The sequence below is a fragment of the Schistocerca cancellata genome, chromosome 3 (assembly GCF_023864275.1).
Source record: "Schistocerca cancellata isolate TAMUIC-IGC-003103 chromosome 3, iqSchCanc2.1, whole genome shotgun sequence".
Classification (NCBI taxonomy): domain Eukaryota; kingdom Metazoa; phylum Arthropoda; class Insecta; order Orthoptera; family Acrididae; genus Schistocerca; species Schistocerca cancellata.
This window is the reverse complement of record NC_064628.1, coordinates 858593510-858609677: the sequence shown is the minus strand read 5'-3', so window position 1 is coordinate 858609677 and position 16168 is coordinate 858593510.

Here is a 16168-nt window from a genome sequence, read left to right as displayed (position 1 = left end):
CCCGGGAGAACAGACGATATTGCAGGCAGCACGAGCACACTATCGAGTTAAACTGCGACACACCACCAGAGGTGGATGACCACGGAGCTAATGTGGAAGAGTAAACTCATGGAAGCAATAACGTAGTTCCCTTGACCACACATAGTGAGGCAACGACGCCTAAGTCGGACATCAGAATGGTGTTCAGCATGTAGACACTGCAGAAGTCACTGAACTAAAACCATGAAGATTGGGGCTGGACACTGGAACGTGGCATAGAGTGCTGACGGGTTCAGAAAAATAAGGCGCATTTGAGCTTCCTTTCCACACTACAAAGTTATCGGCATGCACTTATTGGTGCAAATAACCCGACATCCGTAGCCCAGTCCTCGATTTGGAGCTAACCAGCTCTGAGGTGGGACTTGTGACACTGCCTAGATGACTACAATCTACGATGCAACAGCGAGCCCCACCTGAAAGACTTGGCTGCTTGTGGCTCGATTTAGCCTTCGTTGATGAAAATGTTAGGGTGACTCCCACAACCAGGCCCCCTGGAGACCTAGCTGATAGTACCTGAACTACCATCAAGCCAGAGGAGCGCAGTAGCTGCCGCCCCCTGACTTCCGTCTACGAGCAGACGTCTCTGACCATTCTGTATCTGAGGATTGTTATGTAACACTTCGCAACTGTAGCCATCTTGTGTACAGCTGTTGGCTATCTTTCCAGAACGCAGTGTACGACGTCAACAAGAGCGCCTTGGTAACTTGATGGCCGCCAGACGCTTCGCATCCAACACTAACTTACTGGATGGTTGTAATTAAAATACAGCTATTCACAGAGGTCTACTGTGTCTGTAACTTTCGGGCAGTGAAACTTAGTAACATTCTAATCCTTTAATGTAAAATAACATTCTAATCCTTTAATGCAAAAGCGACTTACGCTGGAAAAAAATTAGTTCCAGTTTTAGCCACCAGATGCAAATATGGCGCTCTGAATGCAAGGGAAACCTATGGAAATGTTTCATATGTAATGAATTAGGAACTGTACATGAGCAGAATAGGTCAAACGAGTGAAAACGGCATAATCTTGATGGTATACAAACCATCGCTAACACAGTTTGTCCAGTATGAGCACCAGAGAGGTCGACGAAATGCCGCGTCAGTAAAACGATGTGAGCTACATCGCTCACAGTAGTTCCACTGAAATCTGAGGAACATATAACGGCTTTCAGATCAGGTAAAGACCGAATGTATTGCTGGCAAACGTGTTCTTTTATACGTCTTAAGAGCCAACAATCACATGGATTCAGGTAAGATGCTCTTGCAGGCCATGTATCCGGAAGACCTCTACAGATAGCACATTTACGGAAGGTTTCATGAAACAGATCCTTCAATGGGTGAGCGATATGAAATGAGGCCATGACTTGCATGAAAACAGTGGTTTCCACACAGCGGCAGTCTTCCAAAGCAGTAATCACATGCTGTCTCGATAACATGCAGACATCACAGCACAGGTCGTCTGGATGTATTCTCTTCAAACGAGAAAGGATCCAAAATAAAGATGTTTGTGAATCCACCACACACAATCACATATGGCGAGTGCAAAGGCTCTTCGTACACAACACGCACTTTCAACACTATCCCAAATTAGGAATTTCTGTATACTCACTGCACGCTGTGGTGTAAAAAAACCTCATCACTTCATAGAATATTGCCAGGCTTCAGGTCATCAACTTCGATCCATGCCAGGAACTGAAGTGCATATCCAGTACATTGCTGCGAATCATGAGGCTTCAGTTGCTACACCATCTGGATCTTGTACGGGCACCAACGTAAAAAAGAGCAAAAAACTTGACACTGTGCTGGACAACTCTCGTGACACTATCTGAGTCTCCTAGCACTACGTGGAACACATGCTGCATGGTCAGCTACAGCGACAGCAACCTCGTCAGTAACGTCTACTGGGATAGGAAGCCTTCCTCTTCCAGGCGCCACACAAAGTTCACCCACGTTTTACAGTTTCATTACCATCTTCTTCAAACCATTTAATTACATTGGGCTCTCCTCAGACTTTCGGCGATACTTTCTCAATGCAGCTCTGTAACCGCTGCCCTGCACAGGAAACTATTTCTCGATAGCCGTACTGTTTGCTCACGTAATGGCTTGTCAAATGTCAGCGTAGATGTCATACCATTATACAGCATACAGCCCAAATTCACACATGGTGGCTAAAACTGTAACTCATCTTTTTTCCAGAGTAAATCGGTTTCACATTAATGCATTAGCTTACCTACCAAGTCGAATAATAGTTGAATGGATATCGTTCCGCATGTGGACCACAAGAATGAACTGCGTTCTACCTACGATCTGCGTTCACTAACAAATAATTAAAGCCCACACTAGTCCTCGGTGAGTAGATTATAACCAGATAGTAAGGCAATAAAAGCTGTAAAAGTATGTAAATGAAATGACTCAAACATGGAGACTAAGTGAAAAAATTCAGCGTAAATTATGAAGAGTTGTCAATCAGCGGTCTCTCCCTGAAGAAAGTGGACGTCCTCCCACTGATTAGTTTCATTGTCTTGTTTCATTCAGCAGAAAACACCAACATAATGGAAAAACAGACGGGTTTCCAGTGTAATTTCTTGTGAACTAACTGCTGGATGTATAGCATGAGCAGTAAAATATTAATTTGATCCTCTTCTCCATGCACTCGGTTCTTTCTGTTACATTTTCTAGGTACCTGCTACACTGTGTCTTTCACAAAACTGGTAGACGAGGTTCAAGAATAATAGTTGAATGGATATCGTTCCGCATGTGGATCACAAAAATGAACTGCGTTCTACCCACGATCTGCGTTCACTAACATGTTAGCAGTAGGCTGTCAATAATTCAATTCACGGATAATAGTTGAATGGATATCGTTCTGCATGTGGATCACAAGAATGAACTGCGTTCTACCCACGATCTCCGTTAACTAGTATGTTAGCAGTAGGCTGTCAATAATTCAGTTCACGGATAATAGTTGAATGGATATCGTTCCGCATGTGGATCACAAGAATGAACTGCGTTCTACCCACGATCTGCGTTCACTAACATGTTAGCAGTAGGCTGTCAATAATTCAATTCACGGATAATAGTTGAATGGATATCGTTCCGCATGTGGATCACAAGAATGAACTGCGTTCTACCCACGATCTCCGTTAACTAGCATGTTAGCAGTAGGCTGTCAATAATTCAGTTCACGAATAATAGTTGAATGGATATCGTTCCGCATGTGGATCACAAGAATGAACTGCGTTCTACCCACGATCTCCGTTAACTAGCATGTTAGCAGTAGGCTGTCAATAATTCAATTCACGGATAATAGTTGAATGGATATCGTTCTGCATGTGGATCACAAGAATGAACTGCGTTCTACCCACGATCTCCGTTAACTAGCATGTTAGCAGTAGGCTGTCAATAATTCAGTTCACGGATAATAGTTGAATGGATATCGTTCCGCATGTGGATCACAAGAATGAACTGCGTTCTACCCACGATCTGCGTTCACTAACATGTTAGCAGTAGGCTGTCAATAATTCAGTTCACGGATAATAGTTGAATGGATATCGTTCCGCATGTGGATCACAAGAATGAACTGCGTTCTACCCACGATCTGCGTTCACTAACATGTTAGCAGTAGGCTGTCAATAATTCAATTCACGGATAATGGTTGAATGGATAACGTTCCGCATGTGGATCACAAGAATGAACTGCGTTCTACCCACGATCTCCGTTAACTAGCATGTTAGCAGTAGGCTGTCAATAATTCAGTTCACGGATAATAGTTGAATGGATATCGTTCCGCATGTGGATCACAAGAATGAACTGCGTTCTACCCACGATCTGCGTTCACTAACATGTTAGCAGTAGGCTGTCAATAATTCAATTCACGGATAATAGTTGAATGGATATCGTTCTGCATGTGGATCACAAGAATGAACTGCGTTCTACCCACGATCTCCATTAACTAGAATGTTAGCAGTAGGCTGTCAATAATTCAATTCACGGATAATAGTTGAATGGATATCGTTCTGCATGTGGATCACAAGAATGAACTGCGTTCTACCCACGATCTGCGTTCACTAACATGTTAGCAGTAGGCTGTCAATAATTCAATTCACGGATAATAGTTGAATGGATATCGTTCCGCATGTGGATCACAAGAATGAACTGCGTTCTACCCACGATCTCCATTAACTAGCATGTTAGCAGTAGGCTGTTAATAATTCAATTCACGGATAATAGTTGAATGGATATCGTTCTGCATGTGGATCACAAGAATGAACTGCGTTCTACCCACGATCTCTGTTAACTAGCATGTTAGCAGTAGGCTGTCAATAATTCAGTTCACGGATAATAGTTGAATGGATATCGTTCCGCATGTGGATCACAAGAATGAACTGCGTTCTACCCACGATCTGCGTTCACTAACATGTTAGCAGTAGGCTGTCAATAATTCAATTCACGGATAATAGTTGAATGGATATCGTTCCGCATGTGGATCACAAGAATGAACTGCGTTCTACCCACGATCTCCGTTAACTAGCATGTTAGCAGTAGGCTGTCAATAATTCAGTTCACGGATAATAGTTGAATGGATATCGTTCCGCATGTGGATCACAAGAATGAACTGCGTTCTACCCACGATCTCCGTTAACTAGCATGTTAGCAGTAGGCTGTCAATAATTCAATTCACGGATAATAGTTGAATGGATATCGTTCCGCATGTGGATCACAAGAATGAACTGCATTCTACCCACGATCTGTGTTCACTAACATGTTAGCAGTAGGCTGTCAAAATTATATATCTCAGTCCCCAAACAGATCTACTTCCACAGATATTAGTAGACGTTTCAATGCAGACTTGGGGGAACATACGGCAAGGCTTTTTGATGTTTCGAAATCGTTGGATTGGAAAAGGAAACGTGTACCTTTATCGCTTAGTTCACCAGATTTATCCCCTCAGGTATTTTTTGTTCATCTGAGGAAGGATAAGATACACTTTTTACTAGAACCTGGCAACTACACCAGATGATGTTTCCCTGCACTGAAATGTCTGCTGAAAGACTAGAATGTGTTCATCAATCGTTACATTTGCAACTGGAATCTTGTATTGAAACTGGAGGTTGGAATTTTGCACGCCACCTTTCAACACTAATTGTCTTTCTTCTTCAGAATTTCTTTATTTGACTTTTTTCCTTTGGTTAGCGCTGACACATGAAGCAGAATGCTGTGGGTATTTATTTTTTCCAACTGCGAATGCTCGTGAAATAGCAGAGCACGAAGGGGTGTACCGAAATACCGAAAAAAAACACCGTTGGCTTTCTGATGTACTCTGGCTTCCTTTTGTTACAGTCACTGGACATAGTTACATTTAAAACATGCGGCTTTCTAAGATAAATACGCATTCTAGTAGTACTCAATGAAATCTCTGGGAGTGGAATTGTAGTGGACTATAGGTTAGACTTATTTTTTGTGAAAACAGCACATCTGTAGGACGTTCTGTTTTAGAACTGTTTGTGGCAGACATTTTAGAGTACTCTCCCAGTATACAGAATGCCGCAATTATCTCGACAAAAATTGTTGACACTTGTGGAGAACTCGCTATATCGATATTTAAAACAATAGCATTATCGGCTCTCGATATATCGAGGAAAAGTATCGACGTATTGGCCCATTAAAATATCTGTTTCACGTTGTAAATATGCTTCCGATTTTAGAGCTGTATATTTAAATAGCAGTCATAGTGTCAAAATTGGGTGGTGAAGCTAAGCATTGCAGTTTCTGTTGAAAGAAACAAGCTCCAATTACGTCAGCATTCTCCCTCACACGTCTCCGCCCACCGCAAAGACCAATCTGCCATTTAGATTTTTGTTCATCATTTTCAGAAACTCTTTTTGAAGAATTCCGATGTGAAGAAATAGCACATTAGTTGCGTTAAAAATTTTTATTTCTTTCTAAAACAACTGGTATGCTATTTCTTCACATCAGAATCTTGTTATTCCATGAACACTGCTACCCCCCAGCGCAATCAGACACGTCCTTTTGTGCCACATATACATGGTTCACACTCTAAAAAAAAGATTGGACATGATGGAAGCTCAAAAAGTAGTAAGACTCCTTCACTCAGTAAAAGTAAAATTATGATATACTACAGTTACAAAAGAACTACTTCAAATATGTACCGACCATTGTGAAAAAAATTTAATATTAAATAAAAATATTAGCACTTTATATTGCCATTTTCAAGTCGATATATCCATACATCGAGTGTAGAGACATCGATGGTACATATCGATATTGTCGAGGAAATATCGAAGTTTTATCGACAGATGTAATCTCGACCAGCCCAAAACACCAAAAACCTTTTTTGTTCAGAAGCAAAATGAAAGCTGTATAGGGCAAATATTGTTTAAGTCTCAGGGGAACATTAACCAGCATGACTGGCTTACGACTTCATATGTTATGACGATACGAACAGCAGTACACCTCTTTTAAACAGCATCCTACATTATTTATTCGCTAATCCACTTCCTGTTCTCACAACATGTTCAAAGACGTATCACAGAGTACCACGAACATGTCACAGCGTTTTCAAAAACATAACACAATGACTTCTTCAACTCTACTGCACTAGCACATAGGGCAGACCAGGGTAACATGACTCCTTACTTCCTGCAGGCGACAGTAACAAACAGGTAACAAAAAAATGCAAAGACACGGAAAATATGCACTGTACCTGCAGTCACCTACCTTCAACTGAAGATTGGTGTGCCTGAAATGTATACTTACAAAGAGAAGCTAGAAAAGCTGCACATTTATGGAAAATGTGACTTTGCAGAACAGTAATTGCAACAATGATTTCCTACCACAAAAATAAAACCCTTGCAGAAACAAAAAGATTATCATATTAGTGTGGTATGAACGTTAATAAAAAGTTCTTATACCACATAGTAAACATTCAAAAGTGACACTTTATGTAAATCACAGTAACATCTCCAGAGACGTGCAGTTGCACCATACATAAGTTTATTGAATGTACCATTTAGATTTATGTTCTTCCTGACTGTCGTTTGCAAGCTACAGAAGAGAGACGATAGCTTCACAACTACTTGTTTACATCAGGACCGGTACTGTTACACAATGGCCAGTTCTGGCTGCAGAACTGCATGTGCAAGAAACTGTGTATAAGTTCATCAGTACTGAATAAAGCTAATGTAACTAATTACTTTACAAAAAAATAGAGAAAACAATTTTACAGAGTATTTCTCAAAGACGTAATTAACTTCATATTTAAATGAGTTAAGTAATCTCAAAGATAAAGTATATGAAAAGCAGATAACTGAATTTACTTTTTTGACTGGAGTTGAAAAAAAAATGTACAAATGCTTCAACTGATGGTAATAAATTTTTTTATTCCTCCACTAATTTGTTTATTTATTTTATGTCAAAAAAACAACCATTTATTAAATTTAAAATATCAGTAAACTTATAATTCATATATAATAGTTTTAAAACAAGTAAAGGAAATGACTGCAAATAAATTCTTCAATATTTTGTATTCTCTCAATGTTATAACATAAAATCATTTGTTCCTCAATAATTTACTCGTTGTACTGGTATATTCCACCAAATGAATCAAAAACAAATTTTATATCGTTATTCTTATATGAAACAAATCCAGTGAGTACCAACAAGACCAGATGTAACTAAATTAACTATTTCACATTCATTAATGTTTGGTTATTTAGGTAATATATCAATCACTAAAACATATCTAAAATATTTAATTTTTTAAGTAATACTTCAATGACAAAATTAGATATAGTATTATTAAATTTTTGGATTATATTTAAAAATTTTTTGTCTGCATCCACTTCCTTTCTTTTCCATTGCTAAATTATTTCTTTTGCTTCTACTAATTTATTATAAGCATTTTTCTTGTGTCTAACTACATTTGCATTTGCTGCAGATCCTCCAGCGAGTGAACCAGTAGTTTCTAGATACGGTAATGCAGCTAATAATAATGGTAAAAATCCACCATCATGTTTTGTTTCTTTTTTGTTCATTTAATATCCAATAAAAATTTTCACAACAGAAATACCAAATGTAATATGCAAATTTCCACCAGTATTTTCTCTTTCGTTCTTATCTGAAAATCTTTAAAAATGGTTCAGTATTATTTAATTGATCTTTACTCAGTTTACATTTAATTGTTTTTGATTTGGTTTTGCCTCTAGGTAACAAAGTGTAATCAATTGAAAAGTTATTAATTTGTATTGATTAATAATTAGTAAAGAATTTTATAAAACAAATCCATTTCATCAACTAATATTCCTATTCCAAATTTTCTTATTCCAACTATTATTCCTCTAACTTCAGTTGTTGCTAAATTTTCACCAACTGGAGCATCAGAAGTGTATGTCCTTTCTTTTGCAGGTAATTGAAGTTCTTATCATGTTGTTTACAAGCTTCATCTACTGGATTAACTCCTTGATCTCCTGTTGCTAATCTTCCTTCTAATCTGATCTCTACACCACAAAATCTATAGTATGGAAGATGCATTTCAAATGATAATTTGTTAATTAACATATTAACAAATCCTTTTCCAAATTGTTCACTTTTACAAAATGTGTGAGGAAAACTATTGAAAAATCTAATCAAACATGGAATTCGTTTGGGATTATTAATAATAAATACATAAATTTGTTAGTAACATTTGTTTTATACCAACTTTTCTATTATGATTATATACAGGGTGAGTCATCTGACATTACCGCTGGATATATTTCGTAAACCACATCAAATACTGACCTGACCCCTCATGGTAACGTACATGTGCGTCAGTGAAAAAGACCAATAAAAAGGTGTTAGCATTTGGACGTAATGTGCTGTTCCAATCTCTTCTGTACCTAAGGTCCATCACCGTTCCCTTTGGATGCCTACGTAACTCGGTGCGTTCTGATACACACGATGTTAATTACATCTGGAGATATTGTAACCTAAAGTTGACGCTTGAGTACCACTCCTCTGGTGTTCGATCGTGTGTATCGGACATCACCGAATTACGTAGGGATCCAAACGGCACGGTGATGGACCTTAGGTACAGAACAGACTGGAACAGCACATTACGTCCACATGCTAACAGCTTTTTATTGGTCTCTTTCACTGACGCACATGCACATTATCATGAGATGTCAGGCCAATAGATGTTCAATGTGTTGGCCACCATTTGCTGCACACAATTGCAATCTCTGGTGTAATGAATGTCGCACACACCGCAGTACATCTGGTGTAATGTCGCCGCAGGCTGCCACAATACGTTGTTTCATATCCTCTGGGGTTGTAGGCACATCACGGTACACATTCTCCTTTAACATACCCCACAGAAAGAAGTCCAGAGGTGTAAGATCAGGAGAATGGGCTGGCCAATTTATGCGTCCTCCACGTCCTATGAAACACCCGTCAAACGTCCTGTCAAGGGTCAGCCTAGTGTTAATTGCGGAATGTGCATGTGCACCATCATGCTGATACCACATACATCGACGCATTTCCAGTGGGACACACTCTATTCCACTTTGTAATTGAAAATGGAAACCACGTGTGTACGTTTACCTCACCCCTCATGGTAACGTACATGTGCGTCAGTGAAAAAGACCAATAAAAAGGTGTTAGCATTTGGACGTAATGTGCTGTTCCAGTCTCTTCTGTACCTAAGGTCCATCACCATTCCCTTTGGCTGCCTACGTAACTTGGTGCGTTCCAATACACACGATCGAACAGCGGAGGATTGGTACTCAAGCGTCAACTTTAGGTTACAATATCTCCAGATGTAATTAACATTTTACAATGCAACAAACGGCACTGATTACGTATTTGTTTATATGATCAGATGTGCTAACAAAACTAACGGGGTTCCATTTAAAAAAACGTATGTTTGTGTTAAAAAACATACTTCCGTGCATTTTTTTATGGTTTGTATTAACGAATGACACTAGCCCCTCTCCTCACGTTCGATCTGTGGAATCCATTCGTCAGTATCTGATGTGGTTTACGAAATATATCCAGCGATAACGTTAGATGACTCACCCTGTATATTTCTTGCGAAATGTACACTTGAATGCAAACGTGAGTCTAAATTTATTGGTAATTTTTGGAAAGATAAAGTTCAACAATTTCTTTTATCAAATATTTATATTTATTACCCTTACATGATTTTATTTTATTTTAATAATGCTCATGAGTGAATCAGTGTGCCGCATAATTTGATAACATGTTCATATCATCCACTGCTATTTGTTTTTTAGTAAAAAGATTTATTAATCCATCTGTTTCTTCATATGTCCTTTACCAACTGATAATTTACCTCCTTAAAATTGTACTAGTAATTTACCAAGAAATTTAAATGTGGCAACAGGTGTTAACCCAAAAACTCTATCTTCACTATAATTAATATATTCTAACATTCTTTCACTTATATTTATTTTTTACATTCGATAAGTCTTGTTCATTTTAAACTCGTTTCTATCTTTAATTTCTTTATATGTTTATACAATAAATCTTATATTTATGGTTCTCTAAATGTGGAATCTCTTTTCTCAGTTTCATACTGTTTAATTGTTGGAATAACATAATTTCAAATTCACATTGATGAGTATAATTAAATAGTTGTTTTTCAGCTTCTGTATTTTCTTCAATTTCTTTTGAATCATTATTACCTAATCGTTGATTTCGTTGTTTATCTTGTTGAATTGCATCAATAACTGGTCGATCTTCCTTTTTAAAATTTTTTATATTCTGTTCTTGGCTGTTTTTTCTACTTTTTAAACTCATATTTTAATTGTTCTTCTACTTCCGTTTTTCGTGTAGCTATTTTGAGATCTTCTGGATCGTTTTTTCGAAAATATTTACTAATGATATATATATATATATATATATATATATATATATATATATATATATATATATATATATATATATATATATATACAATCGTCATTTTTATTTTACATTCAATATTTTTATGTTTATGATTAATGTTCAACATTCTCATGTTTAATGTTTACATTTAAAGGTTCTTATTTTTGATGTTTGTATTCAATGTTTTTATATATAATGTTTAAAAAACGTTTAATATTTAAAAAGTGTTTTATCTTTTCACTGTATTTGCCATTATTAATTTTTCTTTCCATATCTATTGGTATAAAACCAAAGACATCATTATTCTAACATTTATTACACAACTCTTTTAAAATATAAACTTTTAATGCGCCACCAATAAAGTCATGATAGGTATGATTCAAATTTATCCCATCTTGCCTGAAAACTTTTCAAAACTTGGTTTTGTATTTATCAGTAAGTTTGAGCTAAGTAAAAACAATCTATTCCCTTATGTCTGCCTCTAGTAAAATATTCTCTAACTATATCTTGATTTAGAGAATGAAATCATCAAAAACTACAACTGAATTATCTTCACATTCATCTACTGGAATAATTTCATCATTATTTTCAATAAAAGTAACAACTTTTCATTAAATTCAACTTTAATCTTCCCACATTTCTTTATAAATTGTTGATATAGAGCCTAACATTTAGAATAAAAGAAGAAATGATCAATATTTTTCCTATTACACAGTGGCTCCAGCCATAATATACTTATCATCATTAATGTCGTTTTTCCACAACCACCCTGTTCTTATATTGACCACTGAATTGAATCCAGTAAAAGTTTATGACACTTATTTTTTTATTTCTTTCCTGAAATTCTTATTTTTGGACTTCAATCTATCATTTATTTACATAATTTTTTAAATAGATTATTCCAGTTGTGTGATAATTCATCTCGTCTGAAAAAGATAACTGTTCCAATAAAATACTTACAAAAATGTTTCACTTCCTGGGCCCAACTTTTTTAACTCCAAATATTACAACGAAATCTAATAAATTATATACCAATGAAGAAACAACAGGAATTCCTGTATACTGAATAGAAATTCAGTATAGTTTGAAAAATTTAGATTGTGTATTCAATCGAAAAACCATTATAGATTATGACATTTGAAATACAGTTGTTGTTGATAGTCATATTATGTTATTTATGAATAAAGAAGATTGTATTGGTCAAATTTTAGCATTTAATAATCAAATTGTTGGAATTAATGGAAAAGCAATAGGTTATAATATTCCTAAAATTGTTTCATTTCAATTAATAAATATTAAATTCAATCTAGCTGATGGAATGTTTGTTAAATGTATTGATAATTTTCATAGTGAAATTAATATTATTTCTTCATTTAAAAGAAATGCCAAATTTGGTGGAACAGTAACTTATGACCCAAATTATCCTATAAATATCCCAATTCTTGAAACTATTCAAAATTCAATAATTACTATTATTGATGAAAATCATAATTTGACTGACTTCAGTAATTTTAAAAAGTACTTAATAATTCTTCCTTAATAAATCGTGAACAAAATTGATAATCATTGATGTTAGTCATTATTGGTTAATGAGAAAAGAAAAAATTATGTTACTGTTCCTAACAAGGTAACAGACATTAATATTAACATTGATGATGGTTGTATTCTTCCTAATAATTCACATCTTTGTATGACATTTAATCTTATGCACACTGATGGAACGGATTTTTCACCCTATGATGGTAAATCCAGTATTAGTTAATTGATAATTATGTGTTAAAATTTTTAAGTTTTATTACAATGAAAAAAGGAAACTATATTTTACCTGGAATAGAAGATCAGTTTATTTCGTCATCAACTCTTCTTTGATTAATGTTATGTTTATCAAATTAATTAATTATAGAAGGAGATATTCTTAAAAATGAAAAATTAAAAACAAACTAAATGAAGTAATTTCTCCATTAGAATTATGTGCCTCATTTTTAAGGCTTTTTAAGAAATAATTTCAAAAGGAATTGTTACCTGGAGTTCAGGAAGAGATCAAGAAGTTTGTGTTCTTGCTGGATTACTGATAATAATAATAGTACACTTCCCAAAGAAGGTAAAATTGTTGTAAGAGGTAAGGAAATTCGTGTTGATGTTGGTAATTATGAACATGAATATTCGCTCGATCTAGAACAAGAAAGACAGAATATTCCAATTTCTTTCCTTGAACTACAAACAATTGAATTTGCTGCATTAAATGGGAAATAAAATTTTGAACTAGATATCACTAATATTATAATTCTGCTGAATTTGATGTGACTTACATTATTTTTGTTGTTTTACAAACTAATCGAAAAAATAATATGTTAAATTGTTCTTCTTTATTCCATCATGTTAAATTACGAAATATTCCTCAAAAAGTGAAAGAAATGGAGTTTTTCCTAAAGAATTATGGAATCTTTATCCCGCAATAACTTTCTACAGGTCTATCTTGTTTATAGAGATTTTAAAAGAATAACACAATTAAATAACGATGTAAATGTAAATCCATTCAATTTTATTTAAAATTATTCCATCTATGTCATAAATATGACTAGAAGAATGAATCATTTAACTACTCAGAAAACAACAACGATATAATGTGCTTTTGTAATGAAAATAGATGTAGCAATGAAATTGAATATGTAATTATGTATGGTAATAAGAATTTAACTTATGATTCACAACACAGAATTCGAACAGAAAAATTTTAATTACATAAATGAATAAAAAATTGGGAGATTTAGTTTTTCAAAAATAAAAATGTTCAGTCAAACATGTGAATTTTATGTCGACATTAGTAGGAACAGCAAGGGTTAATAAGGCAGTCAAGAAGGAATAATAAGAAGACAGGCAAATTAGTTTTAAAGGTCTTGGAATAGTAAAGAATTGAAATTTTAATCCTGGTTACATTACAATGACCCTTTCAGTGTTTCTGTTGCCTGTCTCACATTTACACTGACTCCAATAAATTGCAACAATAAGAAATATATAATGTAAAGTAATGAAATTTTGGGAATACATTTGTCTAGGTAACAAATTTAAATGATGAAAATTGCAAGATCACAGGCCAGATAAACCACTGCCCGACCGCAGTGACCAAGCGGTTCTAGGCGCTACAGTCTGGAACCGCGCGACCGCTACGGTCGCAGGTTTGAATCCTGCCTCGGGCATGAATGTGTGTGATGTCCTTAGGTTAGTTAGGTTAAGTATTTCTAAGTTCTAGGGGACTGATGACCTCAGAAGTCAAGTCTCATAGTGCTCAGAGCCATTTGAACCATAACCCACTGCATATGTGAAATGCTCGTACATTAATAACTAGTGTAACTGCCAGAATACGAGTACAGGATGCAAGCATGAAAATGTGGATGCATCGTGTTGTACAGATGACGAACGTCAGTTTTGGGGATGGAGTTCCATACCTGCTACACTCGGTCGATCAATACAGGAACTGTCAAATGTTCAGATACTGAGGTCATCGGTCCATAGACTTGTTGTTGTGGTCTTCAGTCCTGAGACTGGTTTGGTGCAGCTCTCCATGTTACTCTATCCTGTGCAAGCTTCTTCATCTCCCAGTACCTACTGCAGCCTACATCCTTCTGAATCTGCTTAGTGTATTCATCTCTTGGTCTCCCTCTACGATTTTTACCCTCCACGCTGCCCTCCAGTACTAAATTGGTGATCCCTTGATGCCTCAGAACATGTCCTACCAACCGGTCCCTTCTTCTTGTCAAGTTGTGCAACAAACTCCTCTTCTCCCAAATTCTATTCAATACCTCATCATTAGTTATGTGACCTACCCATCTAATCTTCAGCATTCTTCTGTAGCACCACATTTCGTAAGCTTCTATTATCTTCTTGTCTTTATCGTCCATGTTTCACTTCCATACATGGCTACCCTCCATCCAAATACTTTCAAAAAAGACTTCCTGACACTTAAATCTATACTCGATGTTAACAAATTGCTCTTTTTTAGAAACGCTTTCTTTGCCATTGACAGTCTAAATTTGATATCCTCTCTACTTCGACCATCATCAGTTGTTTTGCTCCCCAAATAGCAAAACTCCTTTACTGCTTTGAGTGTCTCATTTCCTAATCTAATTCCCTCAGCATCACCTGACTTAATTCGACTACATTCCATTATCCTCGTTTTGATTTTGTTGATGTTCATCTTATACTCTCCTTTCAAGACACTGTCAATTCCGTTCAACTGCTCTTCCAAGTCCTTTGCTGTCTCTGGCAGAATTACAATGTAATCGGCGAACCTCAAAGCTTTTATTTCTTCTTCATGGATTTTAATACCTACTCCGAACTCTTCCTTTGGTTCCTTTACTGCTTGCTCAATATACAGATTGAATAGCATCGGGGAGAGGCTACAACCCTGTATCACTCCCTTCCCAACCACGGCCTCCCTTTCATGTCCCTCGACTCTTATAACTGCCATCTGGTTTCTGTACAAATTGTAAATAGCCTTTCGCTCCCTGTATTTTACCCCTGCCACCTTTAGAATTTGAAAGAGAGTATTCCAGTGATCATTGTCAAAAGCTTTATCTAAGTCTACAAATGCTAGAAACGTAGACTTAGACACTACTTAAACTGACTTATGCTAATAACAACGCAAACCCATGGCAGAGGGAGGACTCGAACCTCCGGCGGAAGGGAACTGCTAATGTTTTTTTGTGGATGACGCTGCAGTTGTCGTTCGATGATGTCCCATATGTGCCCCGTTGGAGACAAATCTGGTGACTGAGCAGGCCAAGGCAACATGTCGATGCTCTGTAGAGCATGTTGGGTTACAACAGCGGTACGTGGGCAAGCGTTATACTGTTGTAAAACACCCCCTGGAATGCTGTACGTGGATGGCAGGATAACAGGTTGGATCACCAGTCTGAGATACAAATTTGCTGTCAGGGTGCGTGGGATAACAACGAGAGTACTCTAGACTATAACTGCAGGTGTAGGTCCAGTATGTCTAGCACGCAGAGAGGCTTGCTGGAGGCCCTCAGTTGGACTCCTTGTAACTAACACACGGCCATCACTGGCACCGAGGCAGAACCAGCTTTCATCGGAAAACGCAACAGACCTTCACCCTGTCCTCCAATGAGCTCCAGCTTCACACTACTGAAGTCGGTGGTTTGGGATCAGTCGAATGCACGCTACAGTGCGTCTGTCTCGAAGCTGTTCTTAGGTAACACGTTTGT